We start from the raw sequence: 27,617 nt of genomic DNA on the forward strand, positions 1-27,617 counted from the left end.
TCCTTCTATAATTATATACTTTGAAGTAGCCCTTCAATATATTTATTTTCCCAACAGCATTTATCAATATCTGAACATTTCTGGTGCATTTGTTTTCTTGTTATCTATAGCAAGTGGCAAGTTGTAGAATACCCAGCTGAAAGTTACATAAATTAGAGTTTATTCTCTCACTTAATGAAAGTGTCCAGAGGTAGGTAGTTTCATGGTGGATTATATAGTTCCACAAAATCATCGAGAACCCAGAATTGGATCTTTTTTGCTCTGCCATCTTGAAAGTGTCCTTGTGGCCTCTCATGGCTTCCAGACAGCTGTAGAATTGCATCATATCACAAAGCAGGATAGAAGGAGTGGGAACTTCATGCACATCTAAGAGGGAGAAAACCTGTCCAAGAAGCCCCCAGCATACTTTCAAACTAAAGTTGTAATGGCCAGAACCGAGTTATATAGCCAAACCGTAGCTTCCAGGGAGGCTGAGAAATCAAGTATCTGGCATTTCAGCTTCTGTCCATCATAGAGGTGAGTTCTGACAGCAAGGTTAACGAGGAGGGCAATGGCCACCAGGCAAGTAAAAAGCAGGGCCCGTGATGTGGTCTTTCTCTGTGTCTTTATCTGAAGAATGGAAGTTTCACAAGAGCAGGCACCTAGCCCCAAGCCACCTCCATCTTCGAACTTCATTACCTTAACTGTCTAAGCCCTTGACTTTTATCCCATTATTTACAAACAAAAGCATTCTAAGTGATAACCTAGCACAATCTGATAAGCCAGTATAACCCAGCCAATCTTCAGGCAGTACTAACAGGCCAGCATGTGTAGGGCCTATGATCCTTGCAGGGACCCATGCATAGGTTTTCACTTTCATTTTTCTTAAAGTTAGAGGAAAAAAATAATAATACAATCTGAGTTATGTCTATCTTTCTCCAAATGAAGTTATGCAGTATGATTTTTAATATTTTTTATGGAGGAAGGGGCCCACAAAGGTAAAAAAACAGTGCCTAGGGTTTTCTAAAGTTATAATGTGGTTCTGCTTTCACGAACCTTGATTAGTTTTTAAAATTATTATCCTGGGAAGTCAATATAGGACCCTCTGGAAGTGAGACTGATAGTACAGGGTTTTTGTTTTGTTTTGTTTTGTTTTTTAATTTCATTTTAGTGGCTGTGTTGGGTCTTCGTTGCTGCACATGGACTTTTTTCTCTAGTTGCGGCGAGTGGGGGCTACTCTTCATCATGGTGCGTGGGCTTCTCAGTGCGATGGCTTCTCTTGTTGTGGAGCATGGGTTCTAGGCATGCAGACTTCAGCAGTTGTAACACACGGGCTCAATAGTTGTGCCTCACAGGCTCTAGAGCTCAGGCTCAGTAGTTGTGGCGCACGGGCTCAGTTGCTCCATGGCATGTGGGATTTCCCGAACCAGGGATCAAACCCGTGTCCCCTGCATTCGCAGGTGGATTCTTAACCACTGTGCCACCAGGGAAGTCTTGATAGTACAGGGCTTTGATAATGGAGAGAAATTCAGGAAAACAGTCACATGAGTCATAAGATTTTTCAGAAATATGGTCGTAGCCAGGGTACTCTAATGGGGAGTCCTGAAAATTCAGGGGTGAGCTCAATGCTCCTGGGAACCCGGAGAGTGAGAAATTATGGGAACGTGGGAACATGGGTCACGGAAGGGTAGGAAGAGAAGGGAAGGGGCTGAGAATGGATGAACGGGCATAGGTATGAGCAACGTCCATGTATCAGCAGTGGTCTTGGCTGCAGGTTCTGCAGAGACATTTTAGCCGGGGGCTGTGGATGCTATTCTAGGATCCCATATATTTCCCACTTTGAAACAAGCCGCCAGACTACACTTTTGGAAATTGGTCTGTTGTCAACATCTGGGTCAGGCTGCTTTACATTGTGAGTTACTGTGTCCTATCCTTTTCCTTATTGTAATTTCAGGGTCTACATGTGTTAGAGTTAAAGGACCAAAAAAGAATCCCACCAGATTAGAGATTCCTAGCTCTGATTTTGTTACTCCTAGGAGTGTCTGGTTATTCAAAATAAGGCAAAAGAAAAATGTTTTAGGTCTTTAGTCACTTTAAAATGCGGGCAGTGGGAATTCCCTGGCGGTCCCGTGGTTAGGACTCTGTGCTTTCACTGCCGAGGGCCTGGGTTTGACCCCTGCTTGGGGAGCTAAGATCCCACAAGCTGCATGTCGTGGCTAAAAATAAATAAATAAATAAATAAATGCATGCGGAGGCAGCATGCGGGAAACACAAGACCAGGACAGATGACCCAGCTCCCTCTGCTGAGTCACCTTGCACAGGCTTTTTGGCCACCCTTGATTCTGCAATTGGACAGTGAGAAGGTTTGAATGGCTGGCTCCCATATGATACTAATTTTGCAGATGATACAGCAAGAGAGTAGTTTTGCATAATCAAACCCCAAACAAAAGATTCATAGCTCTGGGAAGGCTGCAAGGCACTGGGAAGCACAGTAGTTCCTTCCCTGTCACCCTGCTGTGGGCAGCCCGCCTTTGGGACCAGCCCGTGAAATCCAGCAGCACTGTGCCCAGCGGTGGCACTGGGGAAAGGCTGCCCGTGGTGATCATCCGGTGTCCCCACCTGGCCACTCAGTATGAAAATCAGTGTGTGCGGCAGGCGAGGAGTTAGACTACAGCAGCTGTAACCTTGGGTCTCAGGAAAAACGCCCCCCGCCCCCGCATCACTGTGGTCTCCCTCCTGATACAGCAGAGGACCAGAAGTTCCCTGCTGCTTTAATCTGTCCAAAAAGGATATCAGACTTAAGATCTTGCGCCCACATTTTACAGTTTAAAAATTGATGATTTTTCTGGCACTGGATAGTGGTAATGACTGCGCAACACTGTGAAGGTACTTAATGCCACTGAATTGTGGACATGAACATGATACAATAGCCAAAAAAGAAAATCAGTGATTCAAAATATCAATGATTCATTCTTGTTTTTTAACTTTTTCTCAGCCCATTTGCTGTCAAAGTCCTTACTGTGTGTTTTCCTGAGACGTCTGGTTGGCCATATCTCCCAGGAGTGTTAGGAACACAATACTAGGTGTCCCCTTTGCCTTCATGTTAAACAAGAACCACTTGTTGCTCTTGACGACAACCACTCCGTGTGGAAGGGAGAGGCTGGCAAGGACTACTCTCCACAGGGATGCTTATAGCTAATCTGCATGTTCTAATTTTGGTGCCATTGTAGTGACTTTGTTCCCGGGTTCCTTTGTTCTGTATACAAGCAACTGCTCATTGAACTTGATGTTCTATCCACATTACTTTCCCAGCCTTCAGAATAGAAACCAAACCTCATTCTCCTTTAGCTTAAATTTGTATTCTTAAATGTAGCATATGGAAAAGTGTAGAAACAGATGTATAGTATAACGAATAGTTACCACTATTGAAGAAAGAGAATATTGCCACGCCCTAGAAGCCCACTGTGTGTCTCTCACCCTTCCCAATTTCCTCTCCTCCCAAGAGTAAAGCCTTGATGACCAGAAAAGTAAAAAGACTTTTGTCCGTCTTTTTAATTTTAACACTTGTGAATACTTCACCTAACATAATTCCTGAGCGCTACAGATCGTATCATGGTGTTGGATTCAGCTTATTCATTTACCCTGCTCATAACATAGAGGACTTTCTGGTACATTGATTCTCCATTTGTGATATCATTAGAGAGAGCTGTGCTATCTCAAGTGCTGTATCAGTGCTAAGAGATTAATTGCCTCCTAGTACTTCATTATTAAAAACTGTCTCCTTCTTCTGCTACACTGATTTAGCTGCACAGGAAACGAGCTGTGCTCATGCCCAGGGGTGACATTCAGAATCGTTAACGAGTCCGCAGGAGCCCCCACCAACAGGAACAGACGACAGCAAGAAGCCAGGGCGCTGGTTTGGCTGAACATCAACCCCGCCTGGGCCCTTACTCTTCCCTCTGCCTGGATATACCTGTCCTTCAAGGTCTAGATCAGGGTCCAGATCCCAGCTCAGTCCCAAACTTAACAGCATAAATTGGGCAAGCGACAAGCTCTTAGTTTTCTTATTTGTAAAGGAGGAGATTGGGTTAGGATATTTCTGAGGATTTTTCTAAATCTGAAGTTTTGTGCTAGGAACAGTTTTATCTGTATCTGTTGTCATGACTCTCATCACCCTCTATTCTACATTCCCTGTGTGTTCAACAAAACTAAGGAGCAAGAGACCAGGATCTGGGATTGATTCACCTTTGAGTCCTTGGAAGGTATGATGCATAGAATATATCTGTTAAATAAGGGTTTGATGAATTCAATCCCAATTCTGTGATGCCATTCCCAACTACTCTGATCTGTTCTGCTTTTTTCCTGAAATTCTCTATTAGTCACTTAGCTTTTGATCTTGGGCATCCTCTTTTTCATTCTGTGAGGTTGAAAATTTAAATGCTTAATCTCATTTATGTAAACAAGACAATAGATTCTCCAGGAAGCCTTCACCCTGTCTACAGTAATATCAGAACCTGGACTTCAGGGGTGTTCTGTGTTTATTGAATAAATAGTTGGCACTCCACCACAAAACCATGATTCCTTCACCTAGAAAGCACTGTCTTAATCCACTTGCACTGCTATAACAAAGTACCATGGACCAGATGGCTTAAACAACACTTTTATTTCTCACAGTTCTATAGGCTTGGAAGATCCAGGTGCAGGGAAATTCAGTGTCTGGTGAGGGCTCTCTTTCTAAGTTCATAGATGGCCATCTTTTCACAATGTCCTCACATGGCAGAAAGGGGGAGGGCGCTCTCCAGGACCTCTTTTATAAGAAGGGCACTGATCCCATTCATGAGGGCTCCATCCTCATGACCTAATCACTTCCCAAAGGCCTCACCTCCTAACACCACCACATTGGGGGTTAAGATTTCAACATTTGAATTTGGATGGAACAGAAACATCCAAGCACAAACACAGCAAGCACTGCTACCACTGTAAGTGACTTAAGATAGGAGGCCTACTTGGTTTTTCCATTTCAGGGCTCCACTGTGTGGACCTTCAACTTGTCAGCCTGGGCAGTGTGCAGTGGAAGTATCGTTACTATAAGTCCCCTACATACAAATGAGTTCCAATCCAAGAGTGCATCCATATGTCCAATTTGTTTGTAAGCCCAACAAAGTTAGCCTAGGTACCCAACTAACACAACTGGCTATATAGTACTGCACTGTAATAGGTTTATAATACTTTTCACACAAATAATACATAAAAACAAACAAAAAATTTTCAAAAACATTTTAAATCTTACAGTACAGTACCTTTGCAAAGTACAGTAGCACAGTACAACAGCTGGCATATAGCGGCTGGCATTGAGTGAACAGGCAAGAAGAGTTACTGACTGGAGGAGGGAGAGGAGGTGGGAGGCGGTAGAGCTGCAGGATGGCCAGCAACAGGAGACGGAGGGCCAGCTGCAATCCCACTCAGCCTGACGTGGATGGAATGCACGTTTGCATCTCTGAAAGTTTGCGACTTGAAGGTTCATATGTCGGGGACTTGCTCTACACGAACGATGTTCTTGTGGCGGGGGTGCGAGTGTTTTTTAGCTTAGCAGAACTCAGAAGAATTTCAGCTTCATGCTGAGAAAACATTGTCAGAAGTTCTGAGCTTTCTGTGGTGTGGGAGTGTGAAAGGCTTCTCGCTTTTCAGTTTTGTCGTGATGCCTAACACTGCCAGCACTCAAGCACCAGCACCTTTTGATATCTTTAATTTTTTATTAATCAGTCTGATGAGACAGCTGGATGCCTGCTCTGGCCAAGCACTAGACTATTTATGCAAATTAAAAACAGAAGTCTATAAACTGACCCCAGCTGTACTACCTCCAATGGCGCCAAGCCGGGCTCTCAAGTATTTTGCTATTTTTAAAGCCAGTCATTTTTCCATGCCTGCATTTTGTTTTACCATAACACATATGCAGCAGGAATTTTTCTGTGAGCTTTAAAAATAGACATAATTATATCCTTAGGCTAGTTAGTTCTCTCCTTCAAAATTATTGCTGTGATAACTTCAATCTATGGGATTTTTCTATAGCCCCTCTCAAGTATTTTGTTCTTTGTGCTAAAAGTGATAGGGGAGATAGTAATCAAGATATGTAATCAGAGGGAATGGAATGAAGGAGTAAACCATCACTCTTTCCTGGATTGTTTGCTTAGGCTTAGCGTGGTTTGCTTTTAAAGTCACCTTGGTGCTGAGGCACATAGAATAACAAGAACTAGGCCTTATTACGGAAGCATCTATTCTACAGTGGAATAAACTAAAAATACTGCACCAACCAAGGGTTCTGGGGAGGAATCTGAGCTTAGAGGGTGTAGGGCCAACAAATGAGGGGCACCTTTTCCTATGCTTCCTTGAGGTAAATAAACCGGTGGTGTTTGATGCCAAGAAGCTGATTGTGGCCTAAACTCTAGCCCTGGCTGAACTTAGATCTTCCGGGAGAAGTTACAAAGGTAATACACGTTTGTTGCAGACAGTTTGGAAGATACCAAAAGACAAAAAACAAAACAAAAACAAAAAAAAACTTTTAAAATTAAAAATTAAATAGACAGCCATCACGGGACTTCCCTGGTGGCGCAGCGGTTAAGACTCCACGCTCCCAATGCAAGGCGCCTGGGTTCGATCCCTGGTCAGGGAACTAGATCACACAAGCATGCAGCAACTAAGAGTTCACATGCCACAACTAAGGAGCCCACCAGCCGCAACTAACACCTGGCACGGATTTCCCTGGTGGCGCAGTTGTTGAGAATCTGCCTGTCAGTGCAGGGGACACAGATTCAATCCCTGATCCCATATACTGTGGAGCAACTAAGCCTGTGCGCCACAACTACTGAGCCTGCGCTCTAGAGCCTGTGAGCCACAACTACTGAAGCCTGTGTGCCTAGAGCCTGTGCTCTGCAACAAGAGAAGCCACCGCAAGCCTGCGTACCGCAAGGAAGAGTAGCCGCTGCTCGCTGCAAGTAGAGAGAAAAGGCCCACGTACAACAACGAAGACCCAATGCAGCCAAAAATTAAAATTAACTAATTAATTGATAACAAAAATTTTAAAAAAGACCTGGTGCAACCAAATTTAATTAATTAATTTTTTAAAAAGACAACCCTCATGTCTATGCCATCTGTTCAGATTACTGTTCAGTCCCTTTTAAGGACTTTTTAAAGAAAAATGAGCCATGCAGATGGAGACTACCTTAGCAGGTCCAAGGAGAGTGGAGATTGGGTGGAAGACTCCAGGATGCAGAAAATGTGTGACAGTGGCTCTCCTACAGTCCTTCCCGTCTTCCCTGGGAGCAGGCCCTGACAGTGACCTCGCAGCAGAGCAGCCCCACACTCAACCTTCCTCACTGGCCAATCCCACTCCTTGCAGATCTGGGGCCCTGCATTTTGGCATCTCAAGGCAGACAGAAGATTCTACTAGGAAAATCATAGCAATTCCAGTCTCCCTTGTCTCCATCTCCCACAGACCAGGCATTCCTTCAACAGTGAGTCCTACCAAACTCAGTATAAGCTTCTAAGATGTTGAAGGAACACAGGGCCCACTCTCCATTCAGGGGGCATTCCCTGTCCATTCATCCAACACCTCCAGCCACTGGCCAGAACCAAGGGCCTCCTACAGGCCAGACTCAGGTAAAGATGAGACAGGATTTGCTGCAACCAATACTGTAAAACAAAAACAGAAACAAAACCAAAATGTGATTAAACGTAAGTTGCACTGAGAAGGGCCAGGTGACAGCATCACTATGTCTGAATGAACAAATCAAGACTGAGAGATTTCACTGTGCTGTGGCTCGAAGCCTCCTTGGGGTTGAGAGAGGGAGCAGAGAAGTTGCAGCGTGAGACCACTGGGACACCTCGCCCCCAGCACTTTTACTGTGACAAAGAGTTTGGAAGTTTCTTCCAACAGCTCAGTAGACTTCTGCTTTCTATTGCCAACAACTAAGGGAAGGGGCTGTAAAGCAGCAGGGATTGGGGCTGGGGTGGTAGTGTGGGGAGGGTTGATGGCTAAGGAAGCATTCCCATGCCTCACCCCTCCAGGCTGGAAATTACAATTGGAGGGACTCAGGCCTGAAGACTTCTGACAGTCTCCAGGTGTCCCCATCTCCCAGCTCAAGAGAAGACTCTTCAGTCACCAGTGGTCCTAAAGACCCAGGTAAATTGCATGAGTAAGTGGCACAGGTGCCCATGGCTACCATACAGACTTCTCCCACGTTCCATGTACCTAAAACCTCATGGGGTAGGCGGTGGGGGGGACTTGATGGCTAGTTGACCAAAGGGAAAAAAAATTAGACGGTTCTGCATGATTTTCCAACACTACCTCAAAGTAGATGACTGCGGCACTACAGCCCTACCCAGGGTGGCTCTGAAGGATAGTATTTAAAGCAAATCTGGCTCCCAGTGGGCAGAACTCTGAGCAGTGCACCTGGTTGCTCATTTTGTCTGGAGGGAGGCCTGGCGAGCGGTCCAGGTGCACACTGGTCATAGGCAGTCGCTAATGGTTTAGGTGGATAGTCAGAGAGAGGGGAAAGGAATACGACTGTGAAATTGCTGACGAAGAAGTCTGGGAAACTAGGCTGTGACCGGACAGCATTCACACAGCGTGAAGATATTTCTGTCTCATGCCAGCACTCCTGAAAGGGCAAGTTCGTAAGCAGAGGGTTTTAATAATCAGGTGAGCAAGGTGGCCCGTTGGGGGATGTCAGTCACTCTTTCCTGATCTGGCGATCCTTTCCCTCACTCACTGAGCTCTGAACCACCTAGGGATGAAGTTTATGTGTGGGCTCACAACGTGCATTTCTTCTCACCAGGCCGATCTGCCTGTAGCTGCAGCTGTGTCCAATCTGCCACCAGCAGAGACCAACACTGAGTCCCGATATGGCTGCACTCCCTGGGGGCAGGACTGGGGAAGGGGAGACTAGCTAGCCAGCTGGGGGCAGGTTGATTACCTTGGATCACTTCCATCACAGAAGTAGCAGCACTTTGTTCTCAATGGAATGGACACCTTCACTGGACAGGGATTTGCCTTTCCTGCCTTCGATACACTTGGATTCACTCACTTCTTCCAGCTGCTACCAGGTCCTTCAGCTTCTTCAAATCCTTCCAGCTCTGCGGTGAAAGGTGCCAACTCCTCCTGCAAGTCACTCACAGATTCGGAGTTGGAGATGGTGAGAGACACGGGTGGATTCCAAACCCAGGTTTTGGAAAAGTGTTTAATGAAGGGGTCACTTACATTGGTGTGGGCAGGGGTAGTAAAATCAACAAGAGATGGTGAAGTACCAGGAACTAGCCACAGAGGAAGCCACTACCATCTCCACGTGTGAAGGGACAGGGCAGGACCAGTGTTACTGTCGTCCAGTGCTAGTCTGAGCCAGGCAAGGAGGCCACCACCCAGAGCTGTAAATGTGAAGGAATGCAGCCGTTGCCACAGCATGCCGCAGCAGGAGAGGAGCAGTGGGGGGGAATAACACAGCCCCCTTCAACACCCATCCCCTTCCGCCGACGCTGCTGTTGGCAGGGGAGGCTGGGTGACACAGTTAGTAGGAGTGCGTAGACCAGGGCGGAGAATGGAAGTGAGGGAGGGGGAGATGCGCACACTGAGACGGCAGCTACGCTCAGGGGCGACGGCATTTAGCGCTCATCCCGGACAAACGATCCACAGCGATTCCCGCTGTGCTGTGGGAGTCAGAGAAGGGGCACAGGAGGGTCAATTATTTTTCAGCCAGCATCTAGCTGGAGCAGTTCATTTGCAGGATCCATAACAAATGCCTTCAGGGTGTCCCCCAACCAAGAACACAAATTATCGGCAATCTCAGAATGGTAAACTTGTTCAATTTTCACCTCTTTAAGGAAACTGGAACGCAGAACAATTAAACTTGTTAGTGGGAAGAGAATTTATGTTGATTAGTTCAGGCTCTTGCTACCCTCTCGTGGCCTTTCTGAAACCAAGGTGAGTAGGCAGTCTGTATATACTTATGTACCTACGGCGTGACTGCTGCTGAGGCCTGACGTTTTCCCATTTGCACACTTACTCCACTTTTATTTTATAATAAATTTATTTATTTATTTATTGGCTGTGTTGGGTCTTTTTTGCTGTGCGCAGGCTTTTTTTTTAGTTGCTATGAGGGAGGGCTACTCTTCATTGTGGTGCGCGGGCTCCTCATTGCCGTGGCTTCTCGTTGCGGAGCACGGGCTCTAAGCGCGTGGGCTTCAGTAGTTGCAGCACATGGGCTCATGAGTTGTGGCTCATGGGCTCTAAAGCGCAGGCTCAATAGTTGTGGTGCACGGGCTTAGTTGCTCCGCGGCATGTGGGATCTTCCTGGAGCAGGGATCGAGCCCGTGTCCCCTGCCTTGGCAGGCGGATTCTCAACCACTGCGTCACCTAGGAAGCCCTCTACTTTTTTTTTAATTGCAATGTAATTAGTATGTAACATTGTATTGGTTTCGGGTGTACAGCATGATTCCATATTTGTGTAAGTTGCACAATAGGCTTAGTTAACATCCATCACCACCCATAGTTATAAATTTTTTATCTTGTGAGAACTTTTAAGAGCTACTCCCTTAGCAACTTTCAGATATACAATAGAGTATTATCAGCTATAGTTGCTATGCTGTACATTCCATCTCCATGACTTATTTATTTTATAACTGGAAGTTTGTACCTTTGGATCACCTTCACCCATTTCACCCACCCCTGTCCCTTGCCTCTGACAACCACCAAACTGTTCTCTGTCTATGAGTTCAGTGGGTTTTGAGAGGTAGCTTAGTTAGGTAGTTAGTTTAGATTTCACATATAAGTGAGATCATACATATATATTTTTTTTTTGTCTGACATTTCATTTAGCCTAATGCCATCAAGGGCCATCCATGTTGTTGCAAATGGCAAGATTTCCTTCTTTTTTTATGGCTCAATAATATTCCATTGTGTGTATGTGTATATATATATGTATATATATCTCACACTTTCTTTATATGTTTACTCATCAACAGACACTTAAGTTCCTCCCATGTCTTAGCTATTGTAAATAATGCCGCAGTGAACAGCATTTAAGTACAATAATTTCTTGGTACTTAAAAATTGAATTAACTTATAGGACCTGAAACCATAAAACTCCTAGAAGAACATAAGGGGAAAGTTTCTTGACATTGGTCTTGGCAGTGATTTTTTTTTTTGATATGACACACACAATGGAATAGTATTTAGCCTTGAGAAAGAAGGAAATCCTGCTATTTGTAACAACATGAATGGACCTTGAAGGCATTAGGCTGAGTGAAATTAGGCAGACAGAGAAAGACAAATCCTGCATGATCTCACTTATATGTAGAATCTAAAAACATCAAATTCACAGAATCAGAGAGTAGAATGGTAGTTGCCGGGGCTGAGGGCAGAGGCAAATGAGATGTTAGTCAAAGGGTACAAATTTTCAGTTATAGGTTTTGGGGATCTAACTTACAGTATAATGACTGTAGTTAACAATATTGTATTGTGTACTTGAGAGAGTATACAATATAACAGCAAAATGGTAATTATGTGAAGTAAAGGACGTGTTAACTAACATGATTGTGGCAGCAAAGTCCACACCAAGGAAAGGATTCTTACAGCTTTTTATCCTCATCCCCAAGGCTCATCCCTAGCTCTCGTCCTGCCTTGTATCAGCCCTCGTGAGCAGGTAATCCTTCAGGTGGTTCTAATTACAAACAGCTGTATTGAGTGGAGCTCCAAGGCTCCGGAGATTCCCTTGCAATACTCAGAAGTCTTGACTCTTTTTTTTTTTTTTCTGGCTGCATTGGGTCTTCTTTGCTGCTTGCGGGCTTTCTCTAGTTGTGGTGGGGTGGTGGGGCGGCTACCCTTCCTTGTGGAGCATGGGCTCTAGGTGCAAGGGCTTCAGTAGTTGTAGCACGTGGGCTCAGTCATTGTGGCTCTCGGTGTCTAGAGCGCAGGTTCAGTAGTTGTGGTGCACGGGCTTCGTTGCTCCGCGGCATGTGGGATCTTCCTGGACCAGGGATCGAACCCGTGTCCCCTGCATTGACAGGCCGACTCAACCACTACACCACCAGGGAAGTCCCTTGACTCTTCTTCTCTCACTCTCAGTTTCACCAATGATGATTTAGAATCCTTCAGATACAAAGGGCAAGGCCATCTCCTAACCTTCCCTGCACTCTGTGAGAATGTGTTCTACCGTCTACCAGTGACTACCTTATCTCATCTGGATACAATATTAGACAGTGGAGGCATGCTCAAGATTCTAGAGCCATCTTTGCCTCCTCTCTTCTTTGTTCCCTACAATATAATCCCTTAAAGACCTGTTTTTTCCTTAGCAGTTTCTGCCTTCTTCTACTCATACTTATTACCCTGCTCTAGAGCCTTACCTACTCATCCTTAGATGGGCCTCAGTGCCTTTTAACTGAGCTATCTTCTTCTAGACGCTTCCCTTACATTCTACCCTATTTTCTAGGAACCAATCCTACTTGTAGAACAGCCTCTGAGGAAACTGTTATAGAGTCCTGTCAGAACCTGATCTCCTCAGTCATGGAATCCAAGCCCTGTTCAACTAGCCACATCTTCTCTGGACAGCGCAGCTCAACCTGATTTTGCTACTCCAGTCAGGCTGGTTCCTTCAAGGCCATGTTCCATCCTGCCTTTTCTGGTCGCTTAGACGGTCCCACCCCTCCTCTATACCAAGTTCTCTATCCCAAGGTCTTCTGTGTTCCACCTCTTCACCAGCGTTTGAATTTTAGACCTCGCAAGTGTTTTATGTTTATTGCATAGTCTAGACCTTAATTGCCCTTCTGCCAGGACCCAACTAATGCTTAACCAACATGGGGGACAAAATTGCCTTGAGGGCTGTCTATGTGCCGGATACCATTTGAAGTGCTTTATAGCTTTTACATGTATTAACAAATTTAATCCAAGCAACTCTATGGAGGTAGTTTTTATTATCAGCATCGAACAGATGAGAAAATTAAGGCATGGAAAAGGTAAATAATTTGCCCTGTCACCCAGCCAATAAAAGGTGAATTGTGAGTTTGAACTTACATGGAATTTGTCTCCTGAATCCAAGTTATTGGGCATTCTTCTTCTTTTTTTTAATACATTTATTTGTTTATTTATTTTTGGCTGTGTTGGGTCTTCGCTGCTGCGAGGGCTTTCTCTAGTTGTGGCGAGCGGGGGCTGCTCTTCACTGCAGTGCTCAGGCTTCTCATTGTGGTGGCTTCTTTTGTTGGGAGCACAGGCTCCAGGTGCGCAGGCTCAGTAGTTGTGGCGCACGGGCTTCGTTGCTCCACGGCACGTGGGATCTTCCGGGAGCAGGGCTGGAATCCGTGTCCCCTGCATTGGCAGACGGGTTCCTAACCACTGTGCCACCAGGGAAGCCCCTGGGCATTCCCTCAAAGGCAGGAGACAGGCCTTTTGTCAGGAATGAGCCCACAGCACATCTTTGTGTTTTACTCTTGTTTCCTCCCAGGTAGTTGATGCTATGGATCTGATGAAAATGTGTGCGTCAAGAACTAAACCACCCTATCTTACGAGGCATGGGATTGAAAACTGCTACAACTTCATATAAACTCTCACACCTGTGGTTCTTTCAATAGACACCCTTTCAGAGCAAAAGCACATTCGGGTAGTGTGAGCATTTTGTCTCCTGGGGGATTGCTTTAGCCTTTGGTCATTTGATTGGGCTGCCTACACAGCATTCTTTTCCTTGGGACTGATTTAACTTCCTTAATTTTGTACTCGTCAAACCCAGTGAACGTGATGAATCCTTCTGAGCTACAGGTTTATCGAAAACATCTGCTAATCTACTAAAAATGCAGCATGGCCTGAATTGTCCCTTACAAAAGCAGAATCTTGTTCGACGGTGAACAGATTTCTGTTCCTTTCTCAAGGGTTTTATCTGCGATGTTGTGAAGGCTGAGACATTACTCATTATCAACTTGCACGTTTAAACAAGTCGTGATTGCCCTTCTTGCTTTTCTCATTACAAGGGCTGTTTTAGTCTTTTGTAAAATGTAGCCTATCACTTTTGATATGATGCAAAACAGCGTGACTCAGCAGCCACCATTTCTGTTTTAAATTTCAAACAATGATACAAACTTTTGTTTACTTTGTATGTTGTTTACTGTCTGAGATGCATTCTGTACAAAATAACAGGAAATTTTAGTGACTCAAATGGAACCACCAAAGGAAAGGTAAGATCTGAGGAGACTACTGCCACTACCCCAACCCTGCAAAATATACAAAAACATACTAAAGTGACCAACGCTATCACCCTAGACTAAAGACAAGGGTCTTCGTCTTTAATAAGGCTTAATAGAGGCTTTCCTGTATGAAAACGGGCTTGTGTTGTCCCATGCATTTCTTGGATTCACACATTCTTAAACATTTTGAGAGTAATTTATCAACTTTTAGGATTGTGGTGTGTCAAATCATTTTCATAAAAAGGATGTTTGATATCCTGAGAACTGAATATTTTGTGCTGTAAAATGCTCTGTGAACAATACCACTCATATCTGTGACTGATGTTCCTCTATACGCCCAGGAGTTGTAGCCTTTTCCTGAGAGATCTGGGCAAAGAAAGAGAGCCCCACTCATCACAATGACTGTCAATGATTTCTCACAAGAATGCTGAGGCCGAGAGAAAGAAGTACAGTACTCAATAAGAGCTGCACATGCTTTCAATATGCTTATAATGTCCTTTTCTTACTATAAATAAATAGTTGACTTATTGAAGTGTCCCTCTGTGGAAAAACAAAATTGTCTATCCTGCTGTGACATGAGCGAGTTATCTGAGCCTCCAGCCTTCCTACTGAAGAGGATCATATCTGGGCTCTGAAACTTTTTTAAAGAGTATAAACTGAGTTCTCACTTAACATTAGTGAATTAAGATTCAAGACTATCATGGACCAGGTACCATTTGCTACTTTTCTTCTTTTTCCTTCTAAATATGTCCTAAAAATTGGGGACCAGTGAGGATTACTGGCATAAGACAAAAGTAGGTATTTTTCCTTGGTAAATGGAATCAAAGCACTGCTCATATCTTAGTACTTTGTGCTCTGGAACATTTAATCTAGTAGTCTAGATGTTATCAAAGTAATACATTGTATGCAGAACATTTAAAAAAATAAGTTACTATGAGTTTGAGACTGAAAGTAGTCCTTCCAACACACCTCTTTCCTATAAAAATTTATCGGTATTTCACTTTGACATAATGAAAGTTCTACCTAGTTGTAATGTCACAATAGATATGTTGGTTACAAAAAGAAGTGCAGTAATCCTGTACTTCTGTGCATGGGTATCTGCCACAGAGAGACATAGTCTTATGTCCACTCTGCAGCACACAAGCTTTTGTTAACCCTCTGGAGTGCAGACGTGCTTTTCACCGATGGAGGTGGGCCAACGGGCCAAGCAGGCACATAAAATGTGTTTGAGTGGCAGCTGAGGGTCCTCTGATGCACTTGACTGCTTTCACATAAATGACACAAAATACCAAGCTTCATGGCACATAAAGCCAGCCTGCTTTTACTGGACTGCCCAGCTTCACAATTTCTTTTGATTCCACTTTCAGCCACACCAGAGAAAGCCAAAGAAGAATCAGCAAAAGCCATCTCATCTTCTCATTGCTCTGTAGTTTACACTTTTGCTCAGTTTCTTTCATTTCATCAACATTTTGAAGATGACATTGCAACTCCAAAGTTGAGTGATTTTCCTGAGCACCTAAGCGGTCAGTGGTGGAAGCCGGATTCTTCTGCTTCTCCAGACTAAGTCAAAGGCACTGTCTGTGAGATACATAATGCTTCCCACAAAACTTGCAGATCAGAGAAGGATAACAGCCAGCACCTGAATGTTCAATGCATTGTTATTTAATCCTCACAACAACCTTGAGGCAGTTACCTATATTTTATCTCCATTTTAAAGATGGAGAAACTGTCTCAGAGATTAAGCATCCTTCTTGAGGGCACACAGCTACTAAAGTGCTTGGGATTGAAGCTTCTTTCTACACATACGCTACTATGCTTGATCTACATATATGCTAATTCTTGATCTTAACCATTTAGCTAACTGAATCAGAATTATATGAAATAACTGCCCCACAGCATGGAATCGTGGTGGCATGTCAGCCATTGCTCTCTGGACCCCTGGAAATCCCATGAAGTCATGCCACGCCTTGGTCCACAGTTTCTTTAAGCTCTTATTAATAAAAGTGGCCAAACCACTCAGGCTAAAACGTTATGATGCCCTTTAGAAAGCCAGAATGACTTCTACCAACCCCAAATATCCTTCTGTTTTCCCAACTATTTCCCTGGAGGCAGCATGAGCAGCAGAAAGACACGCTATAACATCCAGCAGGGTGTTCTTCCTCTGTCTCTGCCAGCAGGGGCAGGGCTAACTAGGCACACCGCTGGTGAGCCATGATGTGTGCTAGAGCACGCACAAGCACGGCGTGAGTAAAAAGAGGCCCAGATCAAACAAACGTGTCCCAGAACTCACTCGACTTAGGATGGCGCTGAAGGGTGTCCAGCCACCAAGAGTTTACGAAGAGTGATTCAATGAGGTGTCTCCTCCTCCTGCTCTCATTAGCTTGGGTATCCGGTGCCACTCAGGTGCACACAAAAAAGACCACAGCCGCATTATAGATTCCGATCTGAAGGAAAACCAAAGACAAAGCATTATACTGTGTTAGTCTGTGTGCAGTATTAAACGCAATGTGCAGGCAGGAGTCATGACAAGGAGGGAAGGCACTGGAAAAGCTTGGCTCTCATGAATCCCCTAGCTCCTTAGATACTTGTTAATTAATTAATAGCTAAATAATTAATAATTAGTTAATGTTCATCTAAGTTTTCTTTGGAACGCCTTCTTTTCCTTCTAAGAAAAGACGACCTGGGATTTACGTAATTGATTTAAAAGTAACTGCTTCTGGACTATTTAACTTAAAAATAATTTATTTTGAAAGAAAAATTAAGTCACAACCGTTTTTTCTTTTCCTTTGTTTTATTATGGGCTATGGAGGCTGTTACAGAGTGGCAAGACACACTGGGGGGTAAAAAGCAGAAAAGGAGACCAGGATTGTGCCCCAGTCAATTCATTTGGAAACAGCATATGTGGGCGTTCACCGTCTGCATCAGCCTGCCAAAGAGAATCTTGAATTCACAAGTCCAATATCCTATTCCATCCTCTCCAAAAATTCTTTCTTGCTGTTTAGGGGACAAAGCCAACACACATTAAAGGAATGGTGGTGAGGGAAGAAAGAAGCCAGGGAGACTTGTTCTGTATTGGCACAAGAATCAACAGATCAATGAAACAGGAGAACTCAGAGACAGACCCATCAATAAGAGGCATTTAATGGAGGTTAAAGGTGATACCACCACCCATCAGTGGGGAAAAGAATGAGTTGTTTAGCGGATAGTATTAGAAACCTGGTTAAGTAGATAAATACAGATAAATCTCAACCTAACACCACACACAAAAGATCGATTCCAAATGGATAAAAGACGCCAAAGTGAAAGAAAGGTAAGGCCGTGAAGTCATTGAAAATGTAGACTCTTGCCTTTGTGGTAGGAAAGAACTTTTTAGTTTCGAAAGCGCCAGCCCTAAGGCCCACTGGTGGACCTAATTGCATCAAATGTTTGTTCGGTCAGGGACATCATGGACCAAGTAGGAGATACATGTTAGGAGTGTGAGAATGATTGCCTATCGCGGGAAGTGGCTATGGAGATAAAGGGAGTAAATAAATCAAGAGAGGGACCCTGAATGGACCATTAATGATAGTACAATGTGCCATGAGCTGAGGAATCTGAGCCACTCAGCCCTCTGCACATGGAGTACCACGATAATGGTGTGTTAGAAGAATCTCGGGCATTTTGTGAACAGAGGTTTCTAAATAGCTCAGAGGGATGAGGTAATCAGAAGGGTATTTTCACAAGTGTTGCCTGGATCGTGCTTTGGGCATTTAATGTTCAAGACAAGCTGAGAATGGTCTCCCCTTTCAAATACCTTCGACTATTGAAACAGGCTTCTTTAAACATGACACACTTTAGGCACATGGGCCACCCCCCACCCCCACTACAATTTCTTTTGGGTTATACAGCTGTGTCGCTAACACACACGCCAGGCGCTGAAGCATGCGCTGAGGCTGCGCAAACCAACAAGACACTGTGTGCTTTCCTCAAGGAGCTCAGCCTAGTGGGGGAGAGAACGGAAACGGTAGCAGCATCCAACAGTGACGTAACACTGACTATGTGCCAGGCACTGTTCTAAGTGCAGAACATTAACTATTAATCCTAATAACCCAGCGATGTAGGCATTTGTTTCCTTTCCTATAAAATGGGGTAAATAAGTTACAGAGAAGTTACGTAATATGCCTGAAGTCACAGAACTAGGAAGAGATAAAGCCAGATTCAAACCCAGGCAGGCTGGCTATAACAGCTACACACAAGACGGTATGATAAATGCCAGCATGCTTCATTCACAAAGAGGAGGGCACTCTCTTCAGATTAAGGGTAGTTAAGGAGTATTACTCTGTGATGTCCTCTGTGACTTTGAATGTTATTATTTTGAATCCATAAATCACTTTGAGAAGTCACATCTCTACAACAGTCTTTCCATCCATGAACATCATATATATTCAAGTTTTAAATTTCTCTCAAAATCTTATAGTTGTGATTCAGGCTGGGAGGAGCCAGGAACGAAAGCAGGGTACCATGCATGCACCCTGCACATAACACCACCAAGGGGGTGAGTGAACTACCTGGGCTACCACCCCCACAAACATCCGACCCCTGGACCCAATGCTACCCTCAGTCCATATAAGGAACTAGCTTTCCCTCCACCCCCCACCCCAGAGAGGGAGCAAAGGAACCTATCACTTATTTTTGGTTCCTCGTGCTATGAGTGCCAGTAAAGCCATAAAGCTATGCCTGAATTTGTTATCTGGCCTCTTATCAATTTCTATTGATTAGGGAGTCCAAGAGCCCTGGTTGGTATCAGTTGTAAGAATTATTCTTAGGTGCTTTTAAAAGGTCTATTTTGTATTTTTTTAGAATTTAAAGGTGATATTTTCTTTCTCTTTGAATAAAACATTATTCTTCATTATTTATTTTATGACTCTGTAAATGCAAGAGCATGAAGTTTGAGACATGCATTTGCACCTGCATTTACAATTCTTAGTGGTTTAAAAAAAGGTCTATTTTAAAGGTTATTTTTAAATCCATCTCCTAACTTTGTTGCTAAGTAACCAGAAACACAATTTTATATTGATTTTTAAGGAGTAACAAGATTTTATTTTCATTTTAATAATTGATATGGAGCTTTGGGTTTTACCCACACGACCACAATCTGCAGATGAGCTATTTCTTTCTTTCCATCTTTATTGTTTATATTTTTTGTTGGGATTCTGTCCGGGACCTTTTCGTGTAATGTAGCACAGAAGCAGTGATAAGTGGCACCCTTGTCTTTTTCTTGACTTTAAAGAAAAGGCTTTTAAATATTTTACCATTGAATATGTTTGTGTAAGTTTTTGGAAATATCCTTCCTAATCTGAATAAATTCCCTTTTATTCTTGGACTGCCAACAGAGAATATTGTTATGGGCTGAACTGCCTTCTCCCACTCCCAAATTCATATGTCCAAGCTCTACCTCCCAGTATCTCAGAAAGCGATTGGATATGCAGATAGGGCCTTTAAGGATGTAATTAAGTTAAAATGAGGCAATTAGTGTGGACCCTAATCCAATCTGGCTGAAGCCTTTATAAAGAGAGCTTAGGCCCCACATCAGGGGTGCGCGGGCGCAGAGGAAAGACCACGTGAGGACAGGGGGAAGGCAGTTGGCAGGCGGACAGAGGCCTCACAATAAACCAGCCCTGGAATAGTTCTAAGGTTGGAGTTCGTTGCTCCTGGAATGTTTGATAGAACTTGATGGTAAGCCATCTGGCATGGTGCTTCTGTGGGAAGGTTTTTAAATTGCTGTTTCTTTCATGGTGATGTCTTTTGTTCACTCATTGGTCTGGGTATTTGTGGTCTTTTCGGTCTGGAAATGCATAGTCTGGGTTGTGGAATGTTTGCTAGAACTATTTGATACTTCCTTCCCAACACTGCCATCGTTTTCCTTTCTCTAGAAACATCTAATTGGGTATGAGGCCTCCAGGCTGATATGCTAGTTTTCTTCGTTCAGCTGCTTCTCATCTATTCGGTGATTTCCTCAGCCTTTTTCCAGCTCTGCTGAATTTGCTCTTGGCCTTCAGGTTTTACCTGGTGAATATGAGGTCAAGCCCTCTACAGTTTAACCTCGGGAGTAAGCTTTCACTCTGGTTTTTGTTTAGGGCGCCAATGCGGTGGCCACCTGGCTTGTGGAGTGAGGCAGATTGGTGGGCTCAAGTGAGCTTTTTAAGACTCACAGCTGCTTTGTGTTTTCAGTCTTTCAGTTCAGAGGCAGGTGCTGCTCATTCCTGAGCTGGTGGGAGTTCGCAGCAGGAATCTGCTTGCTTCTTGCTGGCTTTCCCCAGGCTTTCCCCACTCTAGAGCTTAGGCCACAGCTTCTCCTCTGCTCCGCCATGATACCTGTCACTTCTCTATCCTCTATTTTACAAAATGGCTGATCTCTCCTAAGCTGGCCTCTCTAATTCTGTCTTTGTGGCTTTCTTATTCCTTTACTGGCAAATGGAGGTGGTGGAGTTGGTCTTATTACTTCTATAGCAGTCTAAGGGGAAGAGATGTTCTGGAATTAGGGAAGGAAATTCCTCACCTCAACTACTTAATATGTGGTATGGGGAACATCATTTCATCTGTGATTTTGCTGTGAGATTTCATGGTGTCAGGTGGATTTGTGAATTTTTCTTTCTACTCTCAGAGCTGACCACCTCCAGAGGTAGTACAAGGTATGCTCAGGCAGTGACACTATGACACAGCAGGGTTGGTTGTAGTAAATAGTGAAGTCCATACATTTAGCAACCCACCAGTCTTTACTGGTGCAAGGGCTGTACGCAAGGTACAAAGCCAGGCTGTTGAGGGAGGTTCAGCCAAACCCTTGTGGCTGACACGGAGATGCAGCATTCAATATAGGACTCGCCCAGTTGCCTGGCATGTGGCCAGCTGACAGTCTCCAGCTGTTAGCTCTTTCAGGCTCTGCTTCAGCCTTGGAGCCCAAGTTGTGCTTTTCTTGGGCTTCTCTCTTCTTGGGGTTGCCCCCAACCAATGGCTAAACAAGGTGGCGGTGCAAGTGTCTAGCCATTTCTGCCCAGCACAGACTCCTCTACTGGGCAGCTTTTGCTTGGGAGTTCCCAGTAAGACCGGTAGAGACTGTCAAGTGTGTATAATGTTCTATGGTCCACCCCACCCCCCAATCCTGCAGCTATTTTCTTTCACAGGTGTCATATCTTTAATAAACATTTTGCATTTCTATCAATAACTTTTTCAGCATTTGCTTCCCTGAGGGTCCAACCCGTACCAACACAGTTCCTACAAAGTGAGCTGGGAAGAGAAGAAATTCATAAAAATTAAACAATGAAAACAAGTGTATATCACTGACAAGAATGATATGCCTGGTCAACCATGAGTCTGTAAAAGCTATGACTGAGCGCCTCAGGTCACAGGTGTCATGAGGAAAGGCATATCAGGTCAGTTTGCTTTACAGAGTTTGTAAAATAAAATAAGTTTTTGTTTTTTTTTAAGAAATGGCTAGATCTTTGTAACATTATTAGGGTCCCTAGGGAATTAATATTAGATTTCATTACCTTGGACTCTGTGTTCTAGTATGTTCTTTGTTGATTTGAGTACACTAAGGACATGTTATAATTAACTTAGGGAAAATGGATATTGGGTGACATTAAGTATTCCCACCAAAAACCATAAGTAAAGCATTTACTGTAATAACTGCCATATAAGTGCTGTGTTAGTGCTAGTTGTTTTTATTGTGGTTATTTCTATATCTCTGGATCTCGTTTTATGTTTCTTGGTTAAGATTTTGTAAATTTGAAGATGTAAAGTTATATGCCTTTCTTCTTAAATTTATTCCAAAGCATTAAAAAAAAGACATAATGTTTTGTTAAAACAGATTTCTAATCCAATGCAAGTTGGTTTCTAAGTTTTGGTTATTAAAGCCAAAATTGATCTTCCAATATGAGTAAGCAAGTGGCTCATCTCAGGCTCCAAAGCACCTTTATTTTTCAAAAGGTATTTTTTAAGTCTCTGAAATAGGTCACTATCAAGGAACAATGAGTATTTTACAGTTGACGATACATAGTGGGCTCTTCTGGTTTCCCATCCTCATTTGTTTTTAATCTGGCTACAAAGGAGGGCTTAGGATTTTGCTTGTTCAGACACTTTCAAAGAACTTAGCATACTGTTCTTTCATGCAGGATAAAACAATTCAGACATTTCTTTCCACAGAAGGTTAAAAACCACTGTAAACATTCTACAATTAAATTACGTTCAGATTTTATCCTTCGACATTCTACCTAGAATAGAAAAATGGACTAATGGAGTTCAAAAGTTGTGAAGAGTGAAGCACTAATCAATGAGAAGCAGATGAAATTCTTTATAAGAACTCATAGTTAAATGTTAAAGGGAGGAAATAGCATTCATATTTGATCAATTCTAGAACTGGTCTAAAACAATATTGTATGAAGGAGAAAGTTTAGCTATTGGTGGGGAAGGAAAAGAAAGGAGAGGAACAGATCTGAAGAAAAAGTTAATATTGATATCATCAAAAGTATAATAGAGGAGACCAAAAGTATCATAAAGGAACGGCATTATTCGTAATAGCTGAAATGTTTTTTGAAACAACTCAAGTACCCATCAGTGGGTGAATGGATAAATGAAGGGTGGTATATCCATACAGTGGAATATTTGGCTTTGTAAAGGAATGTACATACTACAACATGGATGAACCTTTAAAAAATTATGTAAACTGAAAAAAGCTAGTCACAAAAGACCATATACTACATCATGATTCCATTCATATGAAATTCCAGAATAGAGAAATCTGTAGAGACAAAGTGGATTATGGTTTCCTGGGGGTAGGAGGGGGAGGGTGATAGCTAAAAGGTTCAGGGTTTCTTTTAGAGGTGATGAAAATGTTATAAAATTGTAGTGATGGCTGTACAAGTCTGAAATATACTAAAAACCACTTAATTGTACACTTTACATAGGTGGATTGTATGGTATGTGAACTGTAGCTCAATAAGGCTATCTTTTAAAAAGAACAATAATAGAAGATGACATGCTTTGGGAAGATAAACTTAAAATGCCAGATGAGAAGTAACTGGACTACAGCAACAGAGTTGGAAAGGACCATAGGGCTGCATCAAAAAGTTTTAGGTATTTAAATTCTTTATGAAGTTGAGAGTTTATTCCAGATTTTCTGATTTCTTAGGTATTAGTAAGTTGCACTTGTCACTTTAGATTTTCATGGAAGTATTTGTGTTTTCTACATAAGATCAGTGCATAGGTTGAATAATGGCTCCAAAGATATAAAGTTCTAATCCCTGGAACCTGTGAATGTTACTTTATATGGCAAAAGTGACTTTGCAGGTGTGATCGATTAAGGATTTTGCATAGGAAGCTTCTCCTGGATAATCTGGGTAGGTCCTAAATGCAATCACGATTGTCTTTCTAAGTGAGGCAGAAGGAGATTAGATTACAGAAGAGAAGGGAAAGTAACCACAGAGGCAGAGATTGAAGTGATATGGCCACAAGCCAGGGAATGCCACCAGAAGCTGTAAGAAGCAAGGAAGGAATTTTCCTCTGGCACCTCCAGAAGGAACCAGGCCTGGCAACATAAGATTTTAGCCCCATAAGATTCAGGACTCCTGGCTTGTAGAACTGGAAGAGAATACATTTGTGTTCAGTCATTAAGTGTGTGCTAACTTGTTAAAGTGTCAGTAAGGAAACTAAAATAATCAGCAATGCAGTACCGAGCCTAAGAGATTTAATGATCCTGGGGAGATACTGGGAGGGGTTTACGTAGATTCTTGACACTTGGTGCTTGAATAGTGGATGCTTGTGAGGTCTAGCTACCTTTTCCTGTATAATTATTTACCACTTTAAGTGGTAATTCTTCATTTTAAATGCCTCATCTTGCTTAAATACTCCAAGATCCAACAAATCCTTCTTGGAAGAGGTGAGTTATCTTTTTAGAATAAGCCCTTGCCTCCCCAACCTCATTCTGCCCTTTTCTGTTCATGAATCAAGTTCTGTTCACAGCTTCATGTTGGGGCACCCCACTCTGAGGTTCATATTTTAGGACACGGTGTACTTTATTTAGGCTTAGGAAGCAGAGGAAGGGGACTAGGCTAAATGCGGCAGGGGGTCAAGGCCACCACTTGAGGGGAGAAAAAGGTAGGGCTTAGATAATTTTAAAGTCACAGGAGTTACTGGAGGCAGTAAATGTGCAAACAATGTGTCCAATGACCCCTGGAGAATGCAGCCTCTAGACATCTTCACTTTTTCTAAAAAAGGAGTGCCCATGGTTTGAGTTATTCTTATGAAAGATACCTCTCAGCTATTAAGGAATAGTATACTCAATCAATCAAAGCAAGAATGCATAAGGTGAGCACTCCCTACTTTGGATTTGGGATAGGGGAAAGAAGACTAGAAGCTAGTGCAAAAATGAGTATTAAAAATGCTGATATATTCTTTGTACCAGTAATTCCATTGCTAGAATTTATCTCTAGGATAAAGAGATGTGATTTTATAAACAAACATTCACTGCAATATTTTAGCAGTAATATCTACGAGGATTTGTTAACATAGTACATCCATATAATAGTATATAGCCATTAAACATTTATAAAGAGTTTCGTGATATAGTGAACTTAATATATGAAAGAGTGTGCATGATAAAAAAAACTAGTAAAGATAGTATTCTTCTATAAGTTATTATATATCAAACAAATGAACAACAAAAAGAGTAGATAGGAATAGCCACTAATGTGTTGGTTATTCTGGATGGTAGAATTTGGGACAGCAAGGTGCAAAAATGCATTTTTTTGTTTCCTACAAGTAACACTTTAACAAAAACTTCCTCCAAATCTGGCTAGCCAGCCATATTTATGGAATTGTGAAGTAAGACTGTCAAGAGAACTGCTCCGTGCTTTTGACAAGCAACAAAACCTGTGTAGTGACGCAGTTGCCTCGTGAGTTTATACGTTTTCTTAGGCGTCTGGAAGAGGGTCCTTTTACTGAGAGCAAAGGCAGTACTACTTTAATCAGATCATGTCTTATTCAAGACCGTAGCCTGTTACTTGGTATGCAGTGGGGTAGGTTGAATGAACGCATTCTGATGTCTCCACACTTTTTAGAAAAGTATACACGGGTGATTACCGCTCCTACCACGACCAGCTATCACCTAAGTCCGTAGCTTCGTGTAGCAGGTAGTGTATTATCTATTCACACCATCATAAGCCTCTTTCCTCTGCAAAAGGGTGCACACATTAACTCCTCAGAAGATTAACAATAATTGGGAAAATGTGATCCATATGGAGTTCTGAAGTTTCAGGTTTTAACAAGGATCCTTTTCCAAAAGACAATATGATTCTTCTAATACATCACACTGAACAGTTTTCCTTGATGCCAGTTAGAGTGAATGTGCAAACAGTGTGGAGCAGGGTGAGTACTGTGCAGCAGCCGTTGGAACTTTTCCTTGCAAAGTTCATTTCCCTGCCTCTCATTTTTAGAAGCAGCATGAACTCTGTCCATCCTGATGACTTTCTATTCAGGATTCTTTTTTTTTTTACTAAGGTTAGCTTTTAAAGAAAGGCAGAAGCCAGCTGCTCCTGAGTGGCCATCTTCCCTTGCACAGAAACTAACAGGCCTCTCAAGAACCTCAGTTGACAGTAGTCAAGACCTCACTTATCAGTAAGACAAAGGACCAAAAGGTGTCTCTAACTCAAGCCCTTTATCTTATTTGCAATATGCTAATTCAGAGAGGAAGAAAAAAAAAATCAAATGGTTCCTTGTCTGTTTGAATTACTTTTGCTAGCAAGTTTGAGAGGCCTGCCGTTAGTTTCAACCCATTGTGCTGTAGGTTTATGGTAAGATCATCACCTCCAGAATCCAGATCAAAAATCTTCTAAACCTACATATTTTTGACTTAATAGCATGATGGATCTAATGGATCAAATTGGATCTAATGGCTTAAATTGGATCTAATGGCTTGATGCTATTGAATCTAGCTAGCTCCTGCATAGGCAAGAACTCACTGTAATTTCTTCAGACACACCCTTGTCTGTAAATTGATTACCAAAATCAAGAGTGTGTGCATAGTGACAGGCTTTTAGTTCCTTCAAAAAACCCGCTGGCCATAGGAGTTCTCATTTTGCAGTGGATGAAACAGGTTCAGAGAGATGAGATGTGTTCCCCGAAATCACATGGCTCATCAATCTGGACTCCCCTCTAAAGGGCTACCCTCCTTTTGGGGTTATCTGCACATCTAGGGTGAATTCCATTGTTATCTCACTGTTTTGGCTGCCCCAGGTAAGCTTATTTCATGGAAATTTGTTCCTGAAGATACCAAAACGGAAGGAGCTAAATCGGGGGAAAATAAAAATTCAATCCCTAAAACAACATTTATACAGTTAGGCAGCCTCTTCAGAAAGATTTCAGTTGATGCCGTTTAACTCTTGAAAGGTTATTGTATGGCAGCCCTAATTATTAACATTAGACGAGAGCAATCCCTCATCCTCCTTAAACGCGGAGGGGTGGGGGAGGGCACTGCCTTCACCTGAGCCTGGTAAGATAGGTATGCCTGGCACTGCTAGTTGTTCCGGGCCTGAATCTTCAAAACCAGAGCCTTGAGTGTTCTTGTCCTGGTTCTTCTCTGATTCTAGCTCTCTCCCCCCCCGGGTGAATGCAATATTGAAATCCCAATGCCAATTTTCACATTTACCAGGAAATGTACATACACATCAAGGGCACCTGCTTAGATACTCACTTCTGATGACATCGGGTCACAAACGCTATTACTCGGGTGATTTCAGAGCGCTTTTTGCCGCTCATTTTCTTCCGGGGTAAGAGATCTGTGCCCAGTGCAACTGGACACGAAGCACACAAAGAACTGACCAGAGGCTGCTTCCCGCTGACACACCGAGTTCAACTGTTTTCGTTTTCCTCTCACGTTGGCTGGAGGGTGGATGCTCCAGGGGCAGCCTAGCGTCTGACAAAAGCGAGCCCCCCGGGCTACCCCCGGCCGCGCGGGGCTCTGTACACCCTCGAGGGGCATCAGGCTGGAGCCGTCCGCCTCCTCAGCTTCCCACCCTGAAGGGTGGGCCCGCGGGTCACAGCCGTGCCCCTGCACGGCGCCCTCTCACACGCCCCAGCCGGCCCCGCCGGGCCTTCCGCGGGCCCCGGGGCCCGCAGGGAACCGCTCCCGAGAGGGGCTCATCTTAAGCATCTGCGGCCCCCACGCCTCCCACGTCCCAGCGCGAGCCTCCTGCTGGGTGACGGGAGGAGCCGCTAAGGCTCTCCCGCACTGGAGCGCGGTTCGGTTCCGATTCCCCCGACTCGGAGGCCACGGAAGCACACAGAGTCCGCACCGCAACGGCCCCGGCTCACTCTTCCGCCCGCGCCGCCCAGCCCCCGCCCCAGACCCGCCCCCCTCACAGGAAACTGCGCCCCAGCCGCTCCCG

The 27,617-nt window shown here is 43.5% G+C and overlaps 1 long non-coding RNA gene across 1 annotated transcript; it reads right to left on the reverse strand.

The window, feature by feature from the left end:
* On the reverse strand, positions 1-27,558 carry LOC130857793 (uncharacterized). Its single transcript, XR_009054865.1, has 3 exons — positions 26,924-27,558; positions 8,952-16,643; positions 1-7,668 (listed from the first exon to the last, which is right to left on the reverse strand). It is a non-coding gene; the product is annotated as an uncharacterized LOC130857793 (long non-coding RNA).
* Positions 27,559-27,617: the final 59 nt, after the last annotated feature.

The sequence above is a fragment of the Hippopotamus amphibius genome, chromosome 1 (assembly GCF_030028045.1).
Source record: "Hippopotamus amphibius kiboko isolate mHipAmp2 chromosome 1, mHipAmp2.hap2, whole genome shotgun sequence".
NCBI classification, from domain to species: domain Eukaryota; kingdom Metazoa; phylum Chordata; class Mammalia; order Artiodactyla; family Hippopotamidae; genus Hippopotamus; species Hippopotamus amphibius.